Below are 25,145 nucleotides of genomic sequence, written 5' to 3'. Positions count from 1 at the left end.
GACATAATTGTATCTGCTGTTGTCCTTGAGTTATCATACTTACATGTTATAGTCTACATAAACTATTAAAATAGTCGTGGTCAGTCTCCTTCCTCATTCAGTAACACTGTTGAATGACCCTGTTCTTCCCAGCCAAGAGTTTGGTGGAGAATATGAATGCTAGTATAACTTTGTTCAGGTGGAAACGCTGAGGATGAAGGGCTGTAAACTGGGGTGTGACTCTGGTCAGAAGAGAGTAGTGTTGTGTTGATGGTGGCTCCCCTGGAATCTGTGAAGGACTAGTGGCTTCTTGTTCTGCTGCCAGGCTGAGATATGCATGGGCAAGTTGTGATGTTCCTTATTGCCCAAAAGGAGAGATAAGAAATGCTGTACTGCAGCAGTTGTTCCTTCCAACAATAATAGTACAACACACATGTATGTAGTAACACTGATCAGGATCCGGAGTTTTGCACACCCAGTTCTGAAGATGACAGGAATCCAAGCGATGTTTCTTGCAGTCTCATACCCACAGTGTAGAGGTGTTTCCACCTCTGCTGTGAGAATGATTGGTTGATTTGTTCCCTGGGAAGTGGGTGTCTTCTTTAACCTTGGTATCCTGTTTATTTGTAGATCACCCATCAAGGTAGCTAAGTCTTCATGCACACTTACTAATCAAGATAAGTTTGTTTACTTCAGATGCTGCATCATGTTTTTTTAAGTGTGGTTCAGATAGTCCTGTTAAGTACTTTGTTTTGTACACATTTACAGTTTAGAGTTCTCAAATTTCTCAGGGTTCCTATTACACAACAATGGAAAACCCCTCTCTACATATGCATACACACAGAGGTATGTGTTTAAAACGCCTTTAAAACTATTTATTATTAACATCTATTTGCAGCAATACAATTGATACGTGTTTACGTTTGACTCTGAAGGGTTTATTTTCAAAAGTTTTGAACCTTGTCTGAGGAGGATGTTCAACACCATGGCAAATTAGATCCAATTTGAAGTAAACTTCCTGAACTGGAAGGAATGAAGAAGTGAAGAGCCTCAAGGCCGCCATAATTTTCTGTTCCTGTTGTGTTGACTTCTTTGCTAATGTAGACAAAACCCAAATCAACACCACTTAATCTCCTTTAGGTCATTTCAGCCTATTTTTAAAGCTTTCCAAAAGAGAACAAGCATATTTTGATCCCATTTGAAAAGAGCTATTAGAGATCCGTTGATAGAAGTTTGTTGCTTTAAGTGCAGAGATTTTACTGTCAGTTCACAAGATTTTCATAACTGACTTTTCATTCAAAACTGAAAACTAAAACAATTTTATCCGTCTCACTGGAGCATCACTCAGCAGCACATCTACTGTGCACAGACAAGCACTGCCAGGAAACAGGCCTTGTAGGATCTGTGTGGGTACTTCTATACAGAGCATGGTCCTCACATTAAGTAAGAACATAGGCAGGGGTACCAGAGGGATCACTCTCTGCCTGCATGATAAGGGTGTGATGTTGATACACAGATCAGTACGTATTTCTGGTTCAAGATGCCAGACTCTTTGAAATGCAGTGGAAGATAATACACACCACCTTTCATCAATGTATAAAGGAAGAGCAAATAAAACTCATAGTTTGTGTTGTTCTTGCTAGAGGCACACAAGTGTTGATACCTTCTTGAGTGAAATGTGTTAGTGTCTTGAAGCTGGCCAAGTGCTTGCCAGCAGAAAAAAGCTCTAGTTGTCCTTTCTGAAGACCAGCTTTGGAGTTTCCTGGCAGTAATCCAGTGGTGCTGAGAGCCCTGAGAGGAATGTTACTCCTTGAATTCTGGTGCAGGACACCCATTGTTATTAGAGACAAAAAAGAATGGCTGTTGATTTTTCTCATTCTTGCTTTTATTTTTAGTATTTAAGAGTCCTTTGCAATGCACTTAATTCAATGCAGCTGTTGCTACCAGCTTCCAGTTTCTCCGTTGGTTTCTGTAGAGATTTCTCAGAAGTGTGTGTGGTGAAAGCATTTTTGGAATGAAAGTGGCTTTCTTTAGCTACAGTACTTTTAATGCTCCAGATTGTTTAGGACACAGAGACCAAAAAGAGCCTTTAGAGCTAGCAACGCTAGTCACTGCAATAGGATGAAGAGTAGATGACAGATGGAAGTAGCACTTGGTGCATCTTTTAATTAAATATTCCTTCATAAAGTTAACTTGGCCAGTTTCTATAACTGTCATTCTGATTCTGTATCAACAGAAGTCCCTGTAGGTTATTTGAGTCATAAATTCATATCCTTGTAGCCCAGCAGATATGGTGATTTATTCACGAGTTACAGGTCACAGGCTTTGTATTAAAATAACAATGCAGGTCTCGGGACTCGTCACGCTTTGCCTGCACGGGCTGTGGCTTGCCCAGAGTTTTCTATTAGTTTTTTCTAATATGTAACAACATTTTTCTAATGATCATTTGGCTATTGCCCAATTTGGTTTTGTTTAGCTTTGTATAATTGTGCAGTATAGCCATAGTTTTTAAACAGATAGTAGGAACAAGTATTCATTCAGAGTGGAATGAACTATTTATGACTAGCCCAAAGATCTAGTTGCACAGTGATAACAGAAGCTTTGTGCATGGGTCTTGCGCATGTGCATGGGATAACAGAGGCCTTGAATGTGTGCACAGGATGGTGCTAAAACTACTCACCAGTGGCCAGTTACTGATAGTTAAAGGAATGACCCCTTGGGAGCTGGGTAAAACTGATCTTAGGGGTGACAAAGAGAAAAAGGAAAGAGTATCCATCAAATGTAAAATGGAAAATTCAGTCCTAACATAGAGATGCTGTCCCGATCCAATGTCGGGGAAGGTTTCGATATGGTCCCAAGAACAAGATTAAGACACAGACAAGGTCAAATGCCATACAACATTTCAAACTTTATTTCTATAACAAGAGGTAATAGCGATAGGACAGAGAGAGCAGAAAAGGTCAGAACAACTAAACAAGCAAATAGAATAGGTGCAGCAAGATCAGTTACCATGAATTCAGCGGCGTCCTGTTGGTTCGGTCTCAGTGCAGGTGATGGGGACTACCCCAAGAGAAGAGTATGCAGTCCTTTTATCGTCCCAGTCCCCACGATTTCTTTGAAGAGTCCGCCCATTTCCATGGAGCTCATTATCATACTCGCCGCCCTGTTTTCCTCCATGTGCGCATGCCCAGGTGTTTATGCTGGTTGTAACTGCAGGGGAGTCAACCAGCGATGCCTTCAGCCTCTGCACGTCTTCCTCACCCTGACTTCCCCTTCACCCGGCCTTGTGTGCAAGCGCTGCTTGATAGGCATTACGAAAGATGTAGTTGCTTCAGCTTCAGGTGGATACTGTGGTTTCTTTGGGAACATTTCATCTTCTTCAGAGTGTACTTCTTCACGACAACAGGATGTTGAGGCCAAGTTCAGGAAGTGGTAGTGATGCAACAGCAGTGCTGAAACAGACAACTGACACAGTCCAACACAATCTCTTACACCACCCCATGGCTCAGGAAGTGGCAATGTTGCAACAGCAACGCCGAGACAAACAACTGACACAGTCTCTTACAGATGCACACCCAGGAAAGAAGAGCAAGTTGCATGTTAGAAAATGTATAAAATAGTGCCAAGCAGACTGTAGGATGAGGAGGAAGAAACCGTCAACATATTCACCATCAGACCTCTTGTCCACCATCAACATCACATCCTTCCAATGAGAGGAGGGTCTGGAAGGCTGACAATTTGCCATAACCCCTTCCCATGCTGAATCCATCAACCTTAGGAGCCAGATGGGCAGTGAAAGGGAGAGCATAACACCAAAGAAAAGGGCTAAATGCTTGGAAACTTTTGTGTAACAATATTAATTTTGGTGAAAATTTAAATGGCATTCTTAGACTTCTTCCATACTAAATAGAAAATGTGGACTATGCATATGAATATCATTGTAATTTGGCTACATTAATAATAACCATTTGTTGTATTTTGATTAGATTAAGGATTCATTACATTAGAAAATAGAAAAAAAGTGGCCATTACCTATCACATGACCTTGTGACTTTCTCCCATGAACCACTTTTCACACTCAGTCCATGATGTTACTTGTTAAACACTGTAACAAGTTTCCATAGATAGTTTTCATGAATGCTGTTACAGAGTAAGAAGGCAGACTCAGCACCTAAAGGAACTCCTAACTGAAGTTACAAGGTCCTCAGTATGTCAACAGACTTTTTTTCTGTTTTCCAATGTACTGAGGCAGAACTACAGAGAAAAATTTTATTGAGATTTCTAAAATTTAGGCAGGGTTGGCCCCCCCCTCCTCAAGGAAGGAAATGCCCCTTTCCTGTACATGTATAGGCTGTATTCTCTGCTTGTGTCTTATCCTGACAGGCTCCTTGCAGCTCTCCTCTGATGTTGCAACAATCTCAGAAACTTGAAAATAATTGAATGGAATCCACTCATGCCATGATGTAGGCTCATATCATCCTGAAGAAAAAGGCTAACCATGTGTCATGGGAAAATCCAGGCACAAGCCCAGGGAGAGATAGTTACCAAAGTTTATGAAGTGATGTTTGGGAAGATAATCACAGCTTTCCAGAGATGTGCTTACTTATCTGTCTTCTACATGGGAAGGTCCCTCAGACTTTAGGCAGCAAAAAGAGACTCAGCCCTTTTATATGATAGTCCCTTGACCTCTGTAGGGATCTGAGGGACAAACCCATGCTGGTGCTATGTCCATCTGTCCCATTCCTGTATGGTGAATGCATCTGTCCTTGGAGGAGGGGTACCTTGAGATGATTCTCAAGTGTGCTGCTTGTCTGTGAGGCTCTTATGCTAACAGCTGTATTTGGGGCAACCTCACCTCTCAGGGTAGAAGCATGTCTCTCACTTGACCTCAAAACAGCTGACAATGTCTTCTGCCTTCTTGTGCACATAGGTTGAAGCATTTGCAGTACACTGTGCTAATGCAGCTCTCAATATATCCTTTTATATATTCCCACTGTAAGATGCAGTAAGAAACTGCACTTGTAGGGAATGTCCAGTGACACCTTTCTAAACTGAGTCTTCTTACCAGAGAGGAGAGAGAACCGGGATCTCCTCTTGGGACCTCCTGGTCACAGTGGTTAATAAGCTGAATGAGTCTGACATGTGCCTTCCTGGGGATTATTGCCTCTTTCAGAAAATGCTTAAAGCATATGGGGGATGGAGGTATTCAAGCCTGTCATTTGGGTAATCCAAGTAGAAGGGAAGATTTTGGGAATTATCAAAAAGCTTTTGAGGACTGATGTCCTCAACAGTTGTTGAGGACAACTGTTTATGGTGGCAGCAGGAAAATACAGTACTACTACTTCCTTTCTCTAGAGACAGAAACTGTTTTACTGGCTTCCAGTGAAGATTTCCTTGGATTTCCCATGGAGAATAGCAAACAGGGCCTGAACATGTTTCTCTACAGGAGAGGAGACAACAGTATATATTCAGTCCAGAATGTTCAAGACAAGGCAAAGGCATGATTTACCTGGAACAGGTAACTCAGACCAGTGTAACTCTGGCAAACCAACCAGGCAACACAGCAGAGTTGAAAAGGCAGATGGTGAAATATCTGACAGAAATTGATGGCACTGTGTTTTTTTTTCAAAATTAGATATAAATTGCTGAACTTGCTGTTACTACTTATACAGGCATGAACCTGTATAAATCCATAGATTTTACTCTTGAAACATATCACAGCTTTTCTATGTCTTGAAAGTTCAGCCTTGAGAAAGGAAGTTCTATTCATCTGCCTTCTATTCAGTGCTTATGTTGCTATAAAAACATGTAATGCATCTTTGGGATAGATTCTTTGTTTGGTGTAGAGAATGCGACTGTACAGCTGCAAGTAATTTTGCTTATTAGTTAAGTGAGATAGTAAAGGACTGTGAGAATACTGTCTATACATAGATACATTTTAGCATATGTGCCAGGCATACTGGCAACTTATGAAATTTGGTTAACAGGGTGCAAAAGCTTTAGATGGATGGATAGACAAGTAAACAGAGTTTAGCATAGAGTAATTGACTAGTTAACCTACATTTAAATTGTTGGGCTGCTTCTCCTTTACACCAGATCTCACTAAATGCTCTTTGCATGAGAAAAATGGCCTGCTACTGATTTGTACTAGTTACAAATTATTGTAACTAATTATCTTCAGTGATAATATGTATCCAGGAAAACACTGGGATTTTATTAGTTTGTTCCGATGAGATACAATAAATAATAGGCTGTGTGACCTTGCCTCTCCACCTTGTTTTTCTTTTATCCAGGCAGGATGGTTTACACTGTGCTTTGAGATAACTAATATAAGGATGGATTGTGTTAGCTGGCCTTTAATAAGCTGCTTATATTCTTGCAAAAGAAGAACTATTCACTCATTAAAAATCACAGCCAAGACCATGGCTATCTCTAGCATTATAGAAGACATGAACTCAGTAAGAGACCACCTCTGACAGCGAGTGGTCCCATCAAATCCTCAGATCTCTGTTTTTCCCCATCAGATCATCAACTGTTACATGTAGGGCTTTTGCATGTAACTAAGAGCCACATGTACACTCAGAGAGTGCAAAAATGAAACTGGCTTTGGGAAATTAGTTCAAATGTCCCATATTTATGTGAGAAACTTACACTGATTCTTACAGTCTTTTCAGATTTATATGTGTTAACACAGAGGAGCTCTTCACTTTGAAGGGGTGTTTGGGGCAGCACCAGCAGGGAATAGGGGTTGCTGTGAATCCTGGGCTGAGTGAGGAAGTGATGAACAAAAAGGAGACACCAGAAAGCCATTTCCTTGGAAAGGTCACCCAGGACAGAGGGACCAGCAGCTAACAACTCTTCCTAGCTCCAGGTACTTCCCCCCGAAGGAGATTGTGGTACCATGCCTGGAAGGAGAACTGCACCATGCTGCATCCCCAGCCCATGCCCATCACAGGTGCTGGGATCCCTGAGCTGCCAGGGAAGAGGGTCCAATTGATTCAGAAGCACTTGAGCCTGACTGCCCATCCAGCCCATTTACTTTCTTTATTGCCAAAGACTCCTGCCCACTCCCTCTCAGGCAAGGCTGAGCAACGCTTTCTGCTTAACACTTGCTGCTTTAGATCTGACCTTCTGTGAGTCAGTGGACTGTCTGGGAGCAAGTTGGAGCTCTGCATTACACAGAAATTGCTTTCATCCAGGGGTTTTGTGGGAGTTTTTTTTTCCCCTCCAATAAGGTACGTCAGCAGAATAATGTTGACAGGATTTTCATAATTTCTCGGTTCTTTATTTATTGACAAACATTTGTCACCTGATCTGTGTAGCCCAAGTATAGTATTAACCTGGTGTATTTAGAATCACTTACTTTTTATATTGCATTATCTGTCCTGGCCCTAGTGAGATGCCTGTACTACTGTGAAGGGGCAGAAAGATGCACAGTGCCAATAAGATCTACAGAAATATGTACTTATGAAAAGTGGTCTCACAGCTTTTTACTCATGTAACTAATAAGCAAAACTGTTGGCAGTTGTGAAGTCTTGTTCCCTATACCACCAAATGAAGAACCTAGCCCAGAGTTGCACTATATATTCTTACAGCAAAATAAACCTAAAATAAAAGGTGATGATGAGCCTTGAGATTGGCTCAGCCCTATCATGCAACTTTACTTTTTGGCTGTGGTTTCACAAGCAAATGAGCTGATAGGATAGGAGTAAGTCTTACTCCTCCAAACCTTACCCTGCCTTCTATCTATGTGGTGCCAACCCCACCCATGCACTGCTGTTTCTAGTTTCAGTGGGAGCTGATGAAAATAGCTAGTGAACTTATGTTTGGCATGTTATTTTTGTTGGTGCAAATGCTTCCCTCTGTATTAAACCAATTTCCTACAGTGGATTTTAAAGTGGAAACTTCAGTGTGCATGGGGACAATGAATATACAGTGCTCCTGATGGTATGGAACTGAGACACAGCTGAGACACAGCTGAAATCCACATCAAGGGCACAGGAATAACTGCAAAAGAAATGTGCCCCACAAGGAAGACAGTGTCTAGAAAATTAGAGTTATGATGATGTTCAAAGGAGAGTGAGCTCAGAATTTATGCTGCTGCTTAGAAATAAATAGATTTGTGAGAATGAGGATACTTACCTGCGAAAAATATTGTGGAAATGGTGGAAGTGAGACTCTCTGGATTTGCTTTTGATTCAACAGGCATCAGATTCAGATTCAACTGGGCTGCTGAACTATCAGGTCTGCAGAAGCAGTTGTATCCAGCTGTTGACAAACATCTGTGAAAGGAAGGTTTTTAGCTTGCAATATCCAAGGTCCATCATGCTTTAGATGTGGACCACATCAGTTAGGTTTGTACTCATTCATTTTCAGTACCTCAAGAACCATGGTCATCACCATGACATTTGCATCACTTATGCAAGGTTCCCACAAACTACAGCAAGGGCAAATAGCTATTTACTTGTCTTTGTCAATATAATCAACCAACTTGACTGAAACTCTCTCCTAGAAAAGGATAGCTTGAGGTTTATGCACTACCATATCTGACAGAATATGTGTGTGGTGGTTTGACCTTGGCTAAATGCCAGGTACCCACCAAGTCGCTCTATCACTTCCCCCCCTTTCCCCTTTTTTTCTCAACAGGGCAAAGAGGGGAAAGAAAATAAGATAGGAAAACAAAACAACCCTTGTGGGTAAAACAACAGCAGTTTTAATATAAGAAAAGCAAAGCAAAGGTCCACGCGTGGAAGCAAAAAAAAAGAAAACAGATTTATTCTCTACTTCCCATGAACAGGCGATGTCGGGCCTTCTCAGGAAGCAGGGCTCCGATACGTGTAGTGGTTGCCTCGGAGGACCAAGGGTGACTCCACCCCCTTTCTCCTTGCTCCCAGCTTTATACTGAGCAGACGTCATATGGTCTGCAATATCCCTTTGGTCAGTTCGGGTCAGCTGTCCTGGTTGTGTCCCCTCCCAAGATCTTGCCCACCCCGTCCCACTGGGGGGAAATGTTGGAAAGAGCCTTGGTGCTGTGTAAGCACTACTCAGCAGTAGCCACAACACCAGTGTGCTATCAGCACCCTGCCAGCTCCCAACATAAAACACAGCACCATGAGGGCTGCTACAGGGGAAAACCAATTCTGGCTCAGCCAGACCCAGTACAATGTGATTTCCAAAGGAGGCACTTCCAGTGTCATAAAACCAAACCATACTTCACAGAAGAATTAGTTCAACTGATTTGTAAATAACAGGTTGTAAAACACACTTTCATGGTACTAGATAATCCCCAAGTTGATGGGAAAGCAGAGAAATCAAATCAAACCATTATAAAAACCTGAAGAAAAATGATAACTATAACATTTAAATTACCACAGATCCCTAAGGCTGAGCCTCTACAAATACTTCAGTCAAGCTTAGTCTATTTGAATCAGTGACTAAGTGGCAAAGGTACCCTTCAGAGGCGGGGTACTCCAGACAACCTCAGACTCTTCTCGAGAGAGACCAATTTGCAAATAAACTAGGCTGCAAGCTGACCCATGTAAGACAGCATGCTGTTTGGCATTGAGGTAAAAATCAAGTATGTTAAAGAGGATTTGTATGCAACAAGGGGCAGATCTATAAGTTACCTCAGAACCTAGCCCTGCACAGGCAAGGTATTACCAGCCTAGCTTTGGGATGAAGTATTTCCATCAGACTGTATGGTGACTGGGACTCTTCCATGTGAAAATTAAGGAAACCCAAAAGAGGAGACGAACAAATGGTGACTGGGGCTGTTGTAGCTGATAATCACTGGCTTGGTTTTGATCTTGTTTTGTCACAAAACATTTTGTATGCTTTTAAGTTCTCTGCAATGTTGTGCATGACACACATGTTCTTCAGCGGGATAAGCCAAGAAAACTGTAGGCCTACTTTTAGGGCATTTGATAAGCTTCAGTTCTTAAGACACTACATGATCCTAGGTTGATAGGTCCACAAATACTGAATATGCATTAGCAAGCTTTATGACAGTATATTAGCATATGCTGAAAGCATTCTTACTAAAAAGATATAGAAGAACTGGAAGGCGTAACAGAAAAAACACACGAGAAGCAAAGAGCTTTCCTATGGTAAGTCCAGCTAGGACTTGTCTGACAACAGAATAGGTAAATAAAACTAGATTTTAACTTATATACATTATGTTAGTGATCGATAACGTACAAAAAGAAAGCAACTTGAATTCCTAATCTGCAAATGAACTCCAAACTTTTATTTGGAATTTACACAGACATTTGCGTCATAAATACTCAGGTTGTTCTGAATGAAGTGAGAGTGGAAATGTGCTTGGGCAAATGGAAACATGAGAAGCAACAGTAGAACAAGGACTAAAATAATGGCATATCTTGTTACCTAAGGTCAGCAGTTCATCTGATCACAGTGCAACCTACGCATGGTTTCATTCAATAACCAGATAACAAGAAAATGAAACCATAAGATAAGGTGAAGAAAAAGGAACTGACCTGGAGCCAGAAGATAACTAGATAGGGAAAACAATAGCACAGCACTGACTCAGCAGTGTTGCCTAAGACTCACATGGAGTGAAACTAGATATGGATGCAAAAGATGGGAGTAACTGTTGACTCTTAAAGGCTATATAAGGCCTATCCAAAAGCAGTTTGTTCTCAGCAATGAAGACGATCTGTAGAGAGGATTCAGTACTGGCATGTCTTGTCCTACATGTCATGCACAAGTCATCCTGGTCAGATTACTTGGACACACATACTGATACTTCTATTGGTGAAAATATGAGTAAACAGAGTCAGATGATTTATAAAGTTTAATAAAAATCACTTTCCCTATCTGTATGGTCTTGTAGTGAGTTTTGTTTCATTAACTGCTGCATTAGTTGGCAGAGAATCCAAGGTGGGAAAGCAAGAGGTCATCTTTCCACCATTGCCTCTTTGTTGTGAAAGGAAGCAGTTGGATCTATTCATTGGAAAAGAAAAAAGGTGGGAACCACACAACCACACAGTGATGCGTAATTTAGATAGGAAAAAAAAAAAAAAAAGGCAATTTCTATACAGTGCTTGGGTCTATTGATGCAGAGATCTGTAATAAAACCATTAAGGTTGGTAAATACACATATGTGTCCAAAAGCAACAGCAGAAACAGTAATGAAGGGTTTAAAGAATGGTGAGTGTTGGTGGCATAGAGACGAGATTGTTACCAAGGTCCCAGAACATCAGTGAGCATACTGGGAAAATGAAGAACAGAACTGAAGATGTGAAGAGAGAATGGCAGGGAGATAAAGAACAGGATTTGATCCATAAAATATCCAGAAAGGGATACAAAGAGGAGTAAATCAGCAAAGTTAGGAAGATTGGACAGGATGAAAAGAGAAAAGATTGCAATCACTGTCGGCTCCAGAAGTACCTTGAAGAGTGAAAGGCACATTCAAAAACCAGTTCATTTTCCCCAGTCAAAAGAGATATGATGACCACTGTCCAGCCGGTATTCCTCGTCCTCCTTGCATATGACTTTCTTAGTGGTCTGGCCAAGATGACTTGAATGTGACAGGTACTCTTAGTGTTTGTAAGTTTGATGGTATAAAAGCATGAGTATGAGTGAAATCAGTATCGTTGAAAACAAAAAGCACCTTCTCTTTCTCATTTTGCTACATTACCAGCAACATAGACTTATTGCATAAAGAAAATGATAGCTCTGGGAAGACCAGCTGTAGGTGTTGGGTGATAATAAATAGATTCAGAACTAAAGAAAAGAAAATGGAAGTTATGTGGTGGAGCACCCATCCATTCTCCTACAGATAATTCAAGAGCAGGACCCTAGTCATTGGACTGATAAAACGAGACTGGACAGTGCAGCCCTACCTGACACTGAAAAAAGTTTTGATAGATATCATAATTTATACAAAATAAGTGAAAAAGAAACAAATAGCATCTGCCTTATGTCATCCAGAAGGGTATCCCCTCTCAGAGGAAAAGAGCATGTACTTACTCTCAAAGATGGAATAGCCAAATAGGAAATACAATATAATAATTACACTCTGCAGGTACCAAACCAGGGAATACAAGATGAAGTTATAGACTCATAGGTACATTTAACTGCTGTTGCACAGAGGATAACTGAGTTGCAAGAGTATCAGAAGCAGGTGGCAAGTCTGCAAGTTTTGACTTAAAAAGCTGACCATAGAAACCCAAGATGATGGCACTACAACAGATAAAGCTCAATGAATTTTTGCTAAACGAATTATATTATTGTGTCTGATTAAAGAAAAAACATAAGCTATAAGGAGGCTGATATCTTACATCAGTTTCACCCAAACCAAATGAGTCATTAGTCAGGTGCTGGTCTCTCTGTAGTGAAGGGCAGTTTCACGATGAATGGTTCTTCTCTTTCTTTTCTCTCTTCAGGGATGTTAGTGTTACCACATATTCATTAACTCCTTTTTGCTAACTCACTGCATGAATAGTCTTCTCTGTCAAGACAGTGCCATATTACTTTCATATCAAAGTTTTCACATCAATAGCAGTTTATTTTAAAAAGCTAATAATTATTTTGAGTCAGGAGGTATCAGTTCTTTGTGGTTCCCAACAAGAAAGGCACAAACATGCTCAAGAAAAATAGTTATTTTATTAATGTCCCAGAAAAGGTGATAGCAATTTATAAAATCTTACATCCCTTCTGCTGCCAGGAACCCTGAGATGACACAGCATTGGATGAGCCTCTGGGGATGGCTTGTCATGCTGTGCAGATCCCATCCGTGCTGAGGCTGGCCAGCCCTGTGCTCACCTGCATTCTTGTAGACTTTGCTCACAATACAAATTCATCACCGGTGATAGTAATTGGGATGTGGACTTAGCTTTGAAAAGTCCCTTGGCAATACATCCTAATATCCTTATCACATTAATAAACCTACAGTTCCTAGGATCAATATATGCAATTGGTGATCAAAGACACACAGTATTTCAAGTGGACAGAACAATATATTACACATGTGGTTATGATTAAACACATTGATTAATTACACAGTGACTAAATACACATCTGTTAGGGTTGAGCAACAGTCACATGGCAAAATCAGTTGAAGCCCAGTTAGTGTAGATGAATGTCAGATGATTAGAAATACAATTGTTACATCAGAAATGTCAAACTGTAAACCAAACTAAAACCTTTGCGTGAAATGCAAGCTCCTGTAGGGGATTGCTAGGAATGGTATTGGGAGAACTGCACCACCAGTCTGCACCTGCATACTTCTAAATATACGGAAATAGCACAGCTGCTAACACAGTTGCTAAGAAAGGAAACAGAGTGGGAATGGGGTCCAAGGCAGGAAGAGGTTGTAAGACAATTAAAATGGGCAACCATGGAAACCATGTAAGAACTTTATTGTCTTAAACAGACTGCTTGATACAGCAACCCAGACCCTGCCCTCAATGGTTGCAACAACAGGATACAGGCCGGCAAAAATTGACTAAGCAGACCCAAGATAGAGTCTTGTGACATACAACTTCCTTGACCCTTAGCCTTTACTCAAGGTGAAACACCAGTCACCTAGAACTCCCACCATCCTACGATCCCCCAATTTGATTTGCGCATATCTAGGCCTCTTGGAACACAAGCCAAGTGCGTGATCAGACTCCTGGCGTCTGATAGTTTTCACAATGGCAACTCCTCCCTAACATGAGGGAGGAGATAGGGTGGAGACTTTTATGCTTAAAGGTTTTGCACTGGTGTGTGTGCACCTATCACCCATGGAAGACCCAACTGTGCAGGATGCTACTGGATTCCAGGTTGGTGAACTCTCTCTCTCTCTTTTTTCTCTCTCTCTTTTCCCTTTCTCTCCTTTCCTTCCTTTTAGTAACCTCAGGCACAAGGGTAATTGTTTTGCTTTATTGCCAGAAAATTAAATCCTCAGGTGATTCAAACGTGTAATCAATAAATTTGTATTGAGTTTGACCATTTGGTGTAATTTCACCTTAATTCACTCCAGGGTATAAGCTAAAGAATCTCTCATTAGCACCTTCCTCTGAGGCTGGGACCCAACAGCAATTTTTTAAGCTGTAAGGCTAAAAATGCTGGATTCAACATATCCTGCTTAGCTACCATGCCAACAGCACAGGTAATAGTCTTGCCATGAAACACATCAGAAAGGCAAGCTGGTCCCAGCTACAAATGCAAAAAAATAGTCAGCAATGATCAGATGATACAGTCCATGTTTGAGCATGAGCCAGCAGTGTGCCCAGGTGGCCAAGAAGGCCAATGGCATCCTGGCTTGTATCAGGAATAGCATGGCCAGCAGGGACAGGGAAGTGATCTTACCCCTGTACTCGGCACTGGTGAGGCTGCACCTCGATTACTGGGTTCAGTTTTGGGCCCCTCACTACAAAAAGGACATTGAATTATTTGAGCGTGTCCAAAGAAGGGCAACGAAGCTGGTGAAGGGTCTGGAGCACAGGTCGTACGAGGAGCGGCTGAGGGAACTGGGGTTGTTTAGTCTGGAGAAGAGGAGGCTGAGGGGAGACCTCAGCACCCTCTACAACTACCTGAAAGGAGGTTGCAGAGAGCTGGGGATGAGTCTCTTTAACCAAGTAACAAGCAATAGGACAAGAGGTAATGGCCTCAAGTTGCGCCAGGGAAGGTTTAGCGCCAGGGAAGGTTTAGACTGGATATTAGGAAGTATTTCTTTACAGAACGGGTTGTTAGGCATTAGAATGGGCTGCCCAGGGCAGTGGTGGAGTCCCCATCCCTGGAGGTGTTTAAGAGTCAAGTTGACATAGCGTTTAGGGATATGGTGTAGTTGAGAACTGTCAGTGTTAGGTTAATGGTTGGACTAGATGATCTTCAGGGTCTTTTCCAACCTAGATGATTCTGCGATTCTGTGAAAATGTTTGGACAAAACAAATATTCCAGGTATGTATGGTCAGAGATCCTAAAATCCCCTTTAAGGCATAGCTGATCAGGATCACTGACATGATCCTGGCCTGAACCAGCAAACACTCCTGAAACCTCATCTCTCAGCTCATTGTTGTATCCGTGTTACAACAGGCTTCAAGTGAAAGTAATCAGAGGCAACACAAACATCAGTGGTATATTTGCCCTTAATAGGATAAAACTGAAATATGTAGCACTGTAGAATGGCAGTGATTGATTCTGCACACATGATTCTGAGGCAATTAGTACCCATGCCATTTATAGTTATTATTATATTGGAGTTACAACCATTAACCTGCTAGTGCTGTGTGGTTTTTGTTGTTGTTGCAGTCTTAGGTGCACATCTAAAGATGGTTCCAGTTCTGATACCAGTTACATGCATTCTCAACAGATTCTGCACATGAATAAATAACATGTTCCTTATGCAATGTTTGAATCACAGGTTTTTGGTTTTCTTCAATATTGGGCTGCAACATGTACCATTTGTGTGGACTGAAGAAATACACTTTATTAGTGATATAGTATACTTTACATTTGCTAGTAGCCATGGTTAACAATGGTGCTAGTAGCCACAGTTACCACACATATGGGGACAATTATGAGGTTTCGAAACCTGGTTGAACAAGACTTTGAATAGTGGGCGAGATGATAACCTTGATTACTGATAAGAAGTTTGTTAAGAACAAGCTTTGATCTCCAAACCCTAGACAATAAATAGAACATCCTGGACTATAAAAGAGAATGTCTGGGATTGTGTTGAGAATGCAGAACATCCTGGACCATAAAAGTGAATGCCTAGGATTACTTAACTTGGCAATGAAACTAACTTCTGAGTGTCCTGGAAGTGAACCACCTTCATTGTAATACTAAAAAACACACCCACAGGTCAAAAAGACCCCTGCCCAGGTTAAGACCCTTCCCCTGAGCAAGCATAGTAGTAGAAGCATTATGTAAGCCGTATTATAATTGTATGTTAATCACTAACCAATCAGTATCTAATAGGTGTGTCTGAAAAAGTACTAACCTCTGATTTTTTGTATAAAAGGAACATGAAAACCTGCTGTTGGGGTGCTTGATTTGTGGAAAAGTCTACCAAGCGCTCAGGCCTGAATAAATACAATATCTTTTCTGAGCATCTTAAGATTGGGTTATTGCATGTCGGGCATGAATCTGCTTTTTGGATAACACTAGCACAAACAATTTACTGTTTGCATAACTGAAGTCTTAACAGCAAAGCATTGTTATCCAACATTATTTGTGCAATTCATGTAATTATTACAGAAAAAGCCACATTAATTAGCAGTTAAAACAGTTGTACAGAAAATTCATCATATCTACCCCTGTTCTCTAGTGTTAGACTTGTCCTTCCACTGGCCTCTGGCCCCAAAGATTGACAGTGGCAACTTTTGAAAAGGAGCGTTATGGTGATTCATTGGTGTCCCTTGTTCTTCACTGGGAGGAATATGATGTTGATGGTGGGGAACTTCTTCCTCACTCTAGGGTCTGTGCTTGGATTTATTTTTAAGAATTTTGTAACATGCACCACATTTTCCTCTCTCTTTACTGCTTCACAATTCCTTATTATACCAAAACTCACTATCTGTGGTTAAGTTTATATTAAGTTGGATACTTGCTCTTTGCTCTCTTTGTTATTCTTGAAACCAGTTTTATCCAGCTTTTAAGGCTGCATTCCTTTAGTGACAAGTAATTGACCACTGGTGATTTATTTATCACCCTGGGGCCTCTGGTATCACCTGGTGCCTGTACTTTCAAGGCCTGTGCTATCGTTCTGCACTTGTACTCCTCTACGGTTCTATGTCACAGACAGTTCCTCCTACACAGAATAATGACCTATTTTCACTAACTATAGCTACAGAAATACATCAAAACTACTATAACAGTATAGCACACAATTGCACAAAGCTAACTAAAGTTAAAAGAAGGTAGGTAACACTATAGGTAATCTGATTCTTAGGCAACAGCTGTTACAGCTCAACAAGCTAAACCAAAGCCCCAGGCAGGCCAAGACAAGCCCAGACAAAGCAACTGTTGACAAATCCCAGCCTTGAAGCAATACAAAACTAAATCACAGCCTCTGACCTCTGTACCAACAATGGCAACACCACTTTACCTGGGCTACTAGGCTACACTGTCAAGATATAGTTTCCTGACAGCATTTCCATTAGTGACTCCATGAGTTTCATATCTATCAAGATATAAATCCTTGGTAGCATAGCTCATACTTTTTCTCATGTAGCTTAACATACTTTAACATATAGTATCTTGATAGTATTATCTGGGTGTAGAGTCCTAATAGTCTCAGCACATTCCAGTATGGTCCTCTTCTAGGGTTAATGACTAGATACTTTCCTGTTCTAGCAACCTTCAAAATTCACTTTATACATTAATGGTAAAATAATACATGCATACAACACTTTTTTCAACTGCTTGTGCTTAATATGTATCTAATTATGGCATATTACTGGTATGAGTTTAAATCTGATTCTCTTCAGGTTATGATATCATGCCCTTCGTAATGAAGGACCAAAATATAAATGCCCAACCACTGTAAAAGAATACCCTATGGAAAGAAGGCTTTGAAGCATGAATGCATAATTTCAGCAAACGCAAAATTTGGTTCACTGCCGTTAGTTCAATGTTAAGTGGCAGATTGGATGTGCAGCCCTGAACATCTATGGGGACAAATCTCTGGGCAGGTAATCCCAGTATGCAGACCTGCAAGTGATTTTAAAGATCATCAGGTGATAAAAGGATGAGTGGTTTGAGATTCAGATTATTGTGTACAGGGAATATAATTCTGGATATTTACTTGAGCCAAAAGGTGGTGGAAGTCAGGAGGTGGGAAGATTATTTCAAACAAGAATCCATATAAAGAGATTGATAACTGGATGAGTCAGTCTGGGAAACATTTGTGGATCAGATATGTGAAACCTTATCAGAGGAACAGGATTGGGAAACTGAATGGAAGAATGGTGGATAGGCCCGTTAGAGAAATTACCAGCCTGAGGCATGTGATACAATCAGTAACAGCAAATATCAGTGCCCAACAGAAACATGAAGATCAAGAAAACAGGAGAGGGAAAAGAAGACAGAGTAATAAAGAAACATACAATGTACTACACGATAACTGGAAACATACCTGACATGTAACTCGACAAGTCACTGAATCACTGTTCTGCCGATTGACGGGGTCAACAGAAAGGACACAGACACTAAGTTAAAAAGATAAGCTTATTTTACTTTAGTTCAAAGCAGCAGAACGAATAAGCCAGGTAATGTACCTGATCATTACCACATAGAGTTAGCTGTAGTGATTCAGACAGATACATCACCAGTTGCCCTAATACTTTACCATCATCCAGATCTGTGCTTCAGCTGGGGAGTTCCATCACAGCTAAGGATCAGAGAACTGTTCCCGGCACTTGGGAAGTCCTACACAGTGTGTCCACTTGTAGGTGAGGTCTCTGTCTTCTCTGTGAGAGGGTCCTGCTTTTATAAAGTCTAACAAACAAATCATATTAAAAAAAAAAAAAAATGGGCACGGAAGCATCTGGTAGATTGACTTTGCCTCGCTCAGGTGCATCTCGGATCTGGCCAGGATCCCGGGCACATCTGAGGAGTTCCTGTTTTCCTAGGAAACATCTGGTTTAGGGTCCAAAAATATATGTTCCTTATTTATAGTTTTCAGAGGATATTACCATGGTCATATTTCATGCTGATATGCTGGTCAGGAGGTTCAGTCAGAAGTCAACTTCTAGGTTCACTCAGCAGTCAACTTAGGTTCAAGGCCTATGGTTCAGGCCTTTTCATGTCACTCACCTGGAGGCCTTTGTTTCAAGGGTTTAGTGACCACAACTAGCCCCAAGGTCTGAGGATGAAGCAAAGGTTGCAAGTGCTGAATGACCTTCAGTTGTCCTGACTGCACAAGTGGTGCATGAAAACCAAACCATTACAGAGGCATTATGGAAGATAGTGAATAAGAGCAGGAAGGACTGAAATTATCAGTTTGTTGCAGATGAAAGTATTAACATGATAATGATTTAGCAGCAAATCAAGATTTATTAATGATTAGCAGCACTTAATCGTTAACCAATTTAAAGATTTACAAAATAGTTTGGTAAAATATGTTACGATTAAAATAGCGACTTAACTACAGATTCAAAGATGACAAGATTCACACTCACTATACGGTACCTTAAATCTATACATATATACAGCACATTCACAAATATAAAGCATACAAACACACAGACAGAAAAAAGTATTTGGATCCAGTAAAATATGTATGTCCCCACACTCGTGAAAGTAACTGTGTATACCTAAACATATCAGTAAGCAGAGAGAGCGTGGGTGAAAGAGAAGCTAGCTCAAAGTTAAAATTTCCCTCTTCTCGAGTTTAGAGTAAATACAATGCATCGGCATTCCTCAACGGGCAATAATTGAGACCCGAGGGGGTCGACTTCACCCTGGCCTTATGTCCGCTCTATCAGTGGACGGTACCTCGAGGAGTTAATACCTGAGAGGCATCACAGCTCAGGGAAGATGCTGGTCAGGGCTGTGGTCCAGGAGACTCAAAAGGTGTCACTTGGGGCTGCTGTTTATAGGGTCCAAGATAATTGACTTTTGTCAGATACTTATCACTCTGGCCTAGCTCCAACAATGAGGTGTTCTGGTGTCTTCCACCAGTTCTGCAAGAACTTGATGGGTGTGGAATTCTGTTATTGTTCTCCCATGTGGTTAGGAGGTGATGGGCTCTTATCACAGTTTCCAAGTGATAAGGAGGGCTGAGTCAGCCTCATCAAAAGGGGTCTTAATGCTTTGTTTACTGCTATCAGCAGTACTTAACTCCTCAGGTTGGTATGTGGCCCAGCAGTAGGGGGGGGGGGGGGGGGGGACGGGACTGCGGGACAGGACGGAATTACACCACCACACAGTTATCCCTGATCTTGACAGTTTTAAGAAGATCCAGTTGATTGGCAACTGGGATTTCGTTATTTCAAACCCTTTTTTTGAATGAAGATGCTGTTCATTATGTCCTTAACTTTACTAGAAGCTTCTTCAGAAGGAGATATTTTAAACTGGATTACTGAGATGCATCAGGAATGATCAGAGATAAAAGAGAAAATGAAGTAGAAGATTGAAAGAGTAGGAATGATAGAAGTGAATGTGCCACTTCGAATATGTATATATGCAGAGGTTGGGAACACAGTTTCTTATTTGAAGTTGTTGACATAAAACAAGGTCCATCTGTGACTATAAATAGGATGGGTCCTCTGCCATATCAAATCAATGAAATGCCATAATGAAAAATGCGTCACAGTTCAAACTTATGGACTAGTAAGAATATTCTGCTGTTATATATCCTTTAGACAGCAATGTTATTCATTGCAAGGCGAGGACTTGGAAGATTGGTGAGGAATCAAGGACGTGGCTTGGTCTGCATGATCTACTCTCAGTTCACAAAGCGAACATCCTGCCCCTACTGATAAACATCAGTTCACAGTGATCCCAGCTTCTAATTACTGCAACACTGAATTGTTTGGTGTGCAACCACATAGAGCATGATAATACATAATCTGCTCTTGAAAAGAGTATATAAGTGGAGGCAGGGACATCAGTGAGCCGAGTCAGCCAAGTCCCAGCTGGATGTCTGCCCTGACTGCCTGCTTTTCCCATGGGCAGCAGGGCAGGGCAGGCAGCCGGGGCTGTCCCACCACCCCAGCTGTGGAGCAGGGCAGCCAGGGGCAGCCCCAGCCCCAGCACTGGGCACCACTGGAACATCAGCTCATGGATGGGGGTCAGGGTTAGGCCCAGTGAGGGGAACCAGGGTCAGACACAGCCCCAGAATGGCTGGGGAGGGCCCTGGGGATGGGCCAAGGCTGTGCCAGGACACTGACTTGTGGGTTGACGCAGCTCAGTGGGGCCCACGGCCGGTCAGGGCAGGGCTGTGGGGAGCTGGAGACTGGCACTATTGCAGTGTCACTGAGGCAGGGACTGACAGCCCTGGGAGGGACCTGAAATGGGGTTCTGAGCCATGGGTAGGGTAGGGCCCCCAGGGAGCTGAGCAGGGACACTCAGGGCTGCTGATGCCCTCAGGGCCATGACATGGATCTAGGTAATAAGAAAAAATGGATCCAGTTTGACAGTATCTCCACCACAAGCGAAACTGGTTTTTTTTCAGTGAAAATAGATTTTCCACCTATTATTGGTCATGATCATAGGAATAATGAGTGCGTCTGCCTTCACTACTCTGAGAATTATGGAAAGTCAGTGCAATGGGTCCATAATGTTGTTTGTATTTCAAGATTCTGGGAACAACACTGTTGCTGATGGAGGTTTTTGACTGGAAGAAAATAGACTCTGTGTGGACTAAAAATGATAGTAACTTGACCTGGAGAGTTTATTCAGACTTAATCTTTTTAAAAACCAACATAACATAGAGCAATTACAATGGAATCTGGACATCTAGATGAGCTGAAACACATTAACAAAACATGCCATGGACTGAGATTAAAATGAGTGTGAGACCCCAGGACAGAGTGGAAATTGAAACCAGGACATGTACATCCATTCTTGAATATCACCATCGATAAGCACTCATAGTCCTAGGCCAAAAGTTCCCACCCTTCTTTGTTCTTTACCTCGAATTATACCTAATTATCCATTTGCTCTTTCCCTGAGCCCACCTTTTCACTGTCCCTACACATACTTGCTTGTCTCTGCCCTGATTCCTCCCAAAATAAACAACATTCCCTATACTACTTCTTCCTCATCGTCCTTAATTCTGCTACTCCTGCTCCTCAAATTGGTGTTTCCAACACAGTTACCTAGACAATTTTGGCCTAATGCAGTGTAACTGATATAAATGCTAGATTGTATCAGCCTTCAAATAGAGCAGGCTTGCATCCTGACACTACCTTCCAACACTTAATTCATGGTGGTTATGTTTCACTTATGTTATAAGCTTTCTAAACAGAATGATTTCACTTTATCCTTGACTCTCTTACTTTTTCAGAGTGCTCTCCTGTCTGTAGTTCAGCCACACACCAAGGCTCATTACACCCCGTTCCTGTTTGCATCATCCTGCTGGTCACACCTTGTTATAGGCAGCCCCTGTTTGCATAATATGTTCAGTTCTTGATCAAGCAGAGGCCATCCCTGACAGTGGAGGAAGCGGGCAGGGGTGCCACACAAACAGCACTAGGTTGGGAGGCTGTCCCGATCCAATGTTGGGGTGACTTGCGGAAACACGAGTCCACAACCTAAAGGTTATAAAGTAGGTATGTTTATTCAGCGCTGAGGCACATGGCGGATGGCTCCACCACAAATGTGCATGCCTCCTGTGGCACCTGGTCCTGGCTTTATGCTACAAAGCATCACATATTCATAATGTGCCTATACATATGCATGACCTATCCCCGCTTCGTATTACAATGAGCCTAAAAGTCATTTTCGTATGTCCCTCCTAGTCGCGTCTGCGCAGTGTGTCCCGATGGTCGTGGGCTGGGGTCGCAGAGATGAAGTAGCTCCTCTTCCTCACTGTTGAACTTTTTACCTCTGTTCCTTGCGCAGTCTCTATAGTCTCTTGGACTCAGGCCAGACCATAGGGTTGGTTTTGATCAGTTTTTAGGGCTATCTTCCTATTTTATCAGGAAACATTACCTCACAGCTCATATTAATCAAGGTTCCTTCATTGTTGTGCTGTCTGGCCCATCAACTTTGATCTATTATCCTATTTAGACTTAGTTTATCTTTTAACTAATGGGCCTCTAGCCCCTAACCTAATCTCTAAGTCTTCTATCTTTATCTCTAAACTAAGTTATATCTTCATTTTTTAAGTGCCTAATTTCTACATCCTATTTTAATTTCCTAGTTTCCCATCTCAGGGGGAGGTTTCGATATGATCCGAAGAGCGAGATTAAGATACAGACAAGGTCAAATGCCATATACCCAAACCAGGTTTTTATTATTAAAAAAATGAAGAGGGGTAGCGATAGGACAGATGGAAGGAAAAGACAGAAATAAAGCAAGCATGCGGGATAGAGTCACAAGAATAGTCACCACCATGGATCCAGTGGCATTCCATTGGTCTTCAGTCTTCAGTTCTTTGGTAGTGGGTGCACATGGATCTAGCTTTGATGGTAGATGCACACCACACGGAGCAAAGTTTTCTGTTGCCTTTTTAAGTTCATTGTATCCACTGATTAGCATATCTGCACACCATTAGTTTTTTTTTTCTTTGGTCCTACATGTTTTTGCTGCATCCAGCTTCTGGGCAGAAATGCTTACCTCTTACAGTTCATTAGCAATGCATGCATGGGGTCTGGCCTACACAATAGAGCCACAAATGGCTACAGGATGGGGCCAGGTCAGTACACATCTGCCCCTTTGAGGCTTGTCTAAGGAATTTGACAATGCAACTGCAAAGGAATGGGGGGTGCATCCTTCAATACACTCCCGCTTCCCTGGGCAACACTCCCCACACCTATCCACAGGCTGCAGCAGCTTGTCCTTGAGGTTTGCACAGACACAAGCAAGCTTTGAGACAGTCATATGTCATTTCAGTCTCTCACAGAGGCATGCTCCAGTAGCTTGGAATCTGGAAAAAGCAAAGGTCAAGGATTGCCAAAAGGTTAAGCAGTGAGTGGCAAAGAAACCATAAAGCCTTGGGCAACAAGAAAATCAATACCCGATAAGCACCCCAAGCCCACCTGCTGCAACAGACTTTGGATCTCTCTACTGTAATGGGAAGTTTTGAAGTGCTTGTGAGTGTGTGTGTGAGATGAGGAGCTAGGAAATTAAAATAGGATATAGAAATTAGGCACTCAAGAAATGAAGGTATAACTTAGTTTAGAGATAAAGATGGAAGACTTAGAGGTCAGGCGAGGGGCTAGAGGCCCATTAGTTAAAAGATAACTAAGATTAAATAGGATAATAGATCATAGTCGATGGGCCACAGAGCAGAACAATATGGAAACCTTGATTAATGGAAGCTGTGAGGAAACGCTTCCTGATGGAATAGGAAGACAGCCTTAAAAACTGGCCAAAACCAACCCTATGGTCTGGCCTGAGTCCAGGAGGCTACAGAGACTGAGCAAGGAACAGAGGTAAAAAGTTCAACAGTGAGGAAGAGGAGCTACTTCATCTCTGTGACCCCAACCCATGACCACCAGGACACACTGCGCAGACGCGACTAGGAGGAACATATGAAAAACACTTTTAGGCTCATTATAATATGAAGCGGGGATAGGTCATGCATATGTATAGGCATATTATGAATATGTGATGCTTTGTAGCATAAAGCCAAGACAAGGTGCCATGAGAGGGGTGCACGTTTGTGGTGGAGCAATCCCCCATGCGCCTCAGCGCTGAATAAACATACCTACTTTATAACCTTAGAGGTTGTGGAGCCGTGTTTCCACAAGTCATGTGTATGTGTGCAAGGGTAATTAGAAACATAGCATGATATTGAGCTTGTCTTAATAAAGAAACAAATTTGAATTCCTCATTTACATTAAATCTGTTTGGCTCATGAAATCTGCTTGGCATATTGAGGAGAAGGATATTCATTTCTGTAGCAACTGATTTTCGATCACAGAATCATAGAATATCTCAAGTGGGAAGGAACCCATAAAGATCATCGAGTCCAACTCCCTGCTCCTTGCAGGACTTTCTAAAACTAAACCATATGTCTAAGAGCATTGTCCAGATACTCCTTGAACTCTGACAGGCTTGGTGCCGTGACCACTTCCATAAGGAATGTGTTCCAGTGAGTGACCACACTCTCAGTGAAGAACCTTTCCTAATGTCCAACCTGAACTTCCCCTGATGCAGTTTAATTCCATTTCCTCATGTCCTATCACTGGTCACCAGAGAGAGATCAGCACCTCCCCCTCCACTGCCCCCCTTGAGGAACTTGTAGGCTGTGATGAGGTCACCCCGCAGTCTTCTCTTCTCCAAGCTGAACAAAGCCTCAGCGGCTTCTCATAAGTCTTGCCCTTGAGTCCTTTCACCATCTTGGTGTAGGAGACAACTTGTAACTCCCCGAAACACTGAGAGAAAGATAAGAGATGGGCGGGAGATAGAGGCCCTCTGAGCCTTTCTGAGGAATGTCTCAAACACTTGCAAAGTACCTTAAAATGAATTTATAGTCACAGGGTGGATAAGGTGGAGTCTGAATAATGCAGACTTTGTGCTCAGTGAGCTGATAAGGTTGA

General features: G+C 41.8%; 1 long non-coding RNA gene across 2 annotated transcripts; it reads right to left on the bottom strand.

The window, feature by feature from the left end:
- Positions 1-2,867: 2,867 nt before the first annotated feature.
- Positions 2,868-18,370, bottom strand: LOC141943809 (uncharacterized). 2 transcript variants are annotated; one of them, XR_012629061.1, is made up of 4 exons: positions 18,281-18,370; positions 18,068-18,140; positions 8,122-8,261; positions 2,868-3,444 (listed from the first exon to the last, which is right to left on the bottom strand). It is a non-coding gene; the product is annotated as an uncharacterized LOC141943809 (long non-coding RNA). The 2 variants fall into 2 exon arrangements; XR_012629060.1 differs by having other exon boundaries at positions 2,868-3,431.
- Positions 18,371-25,145: the final 6,775 nt, after the last annotated feature.

The sequence above is a fragment of the Strix uralensis genome, chromosome 5 (assembly GCF_047716275.1).
Source record: "Strix uralensis isolate ZFMK-TIS-50842 chromosome 5, bStrUra1, whole genome shotgun sequence".
In the NCBI taxonomy this organism is placed as follows: Eukaryota; Metazoa; Chordata; class Aves; order Strigiformes; family Strigidae; genus Strix; species Strix uralensis.
This window is presented reverse-complemented; position numbering and strand designations above follow the sequence as displayed.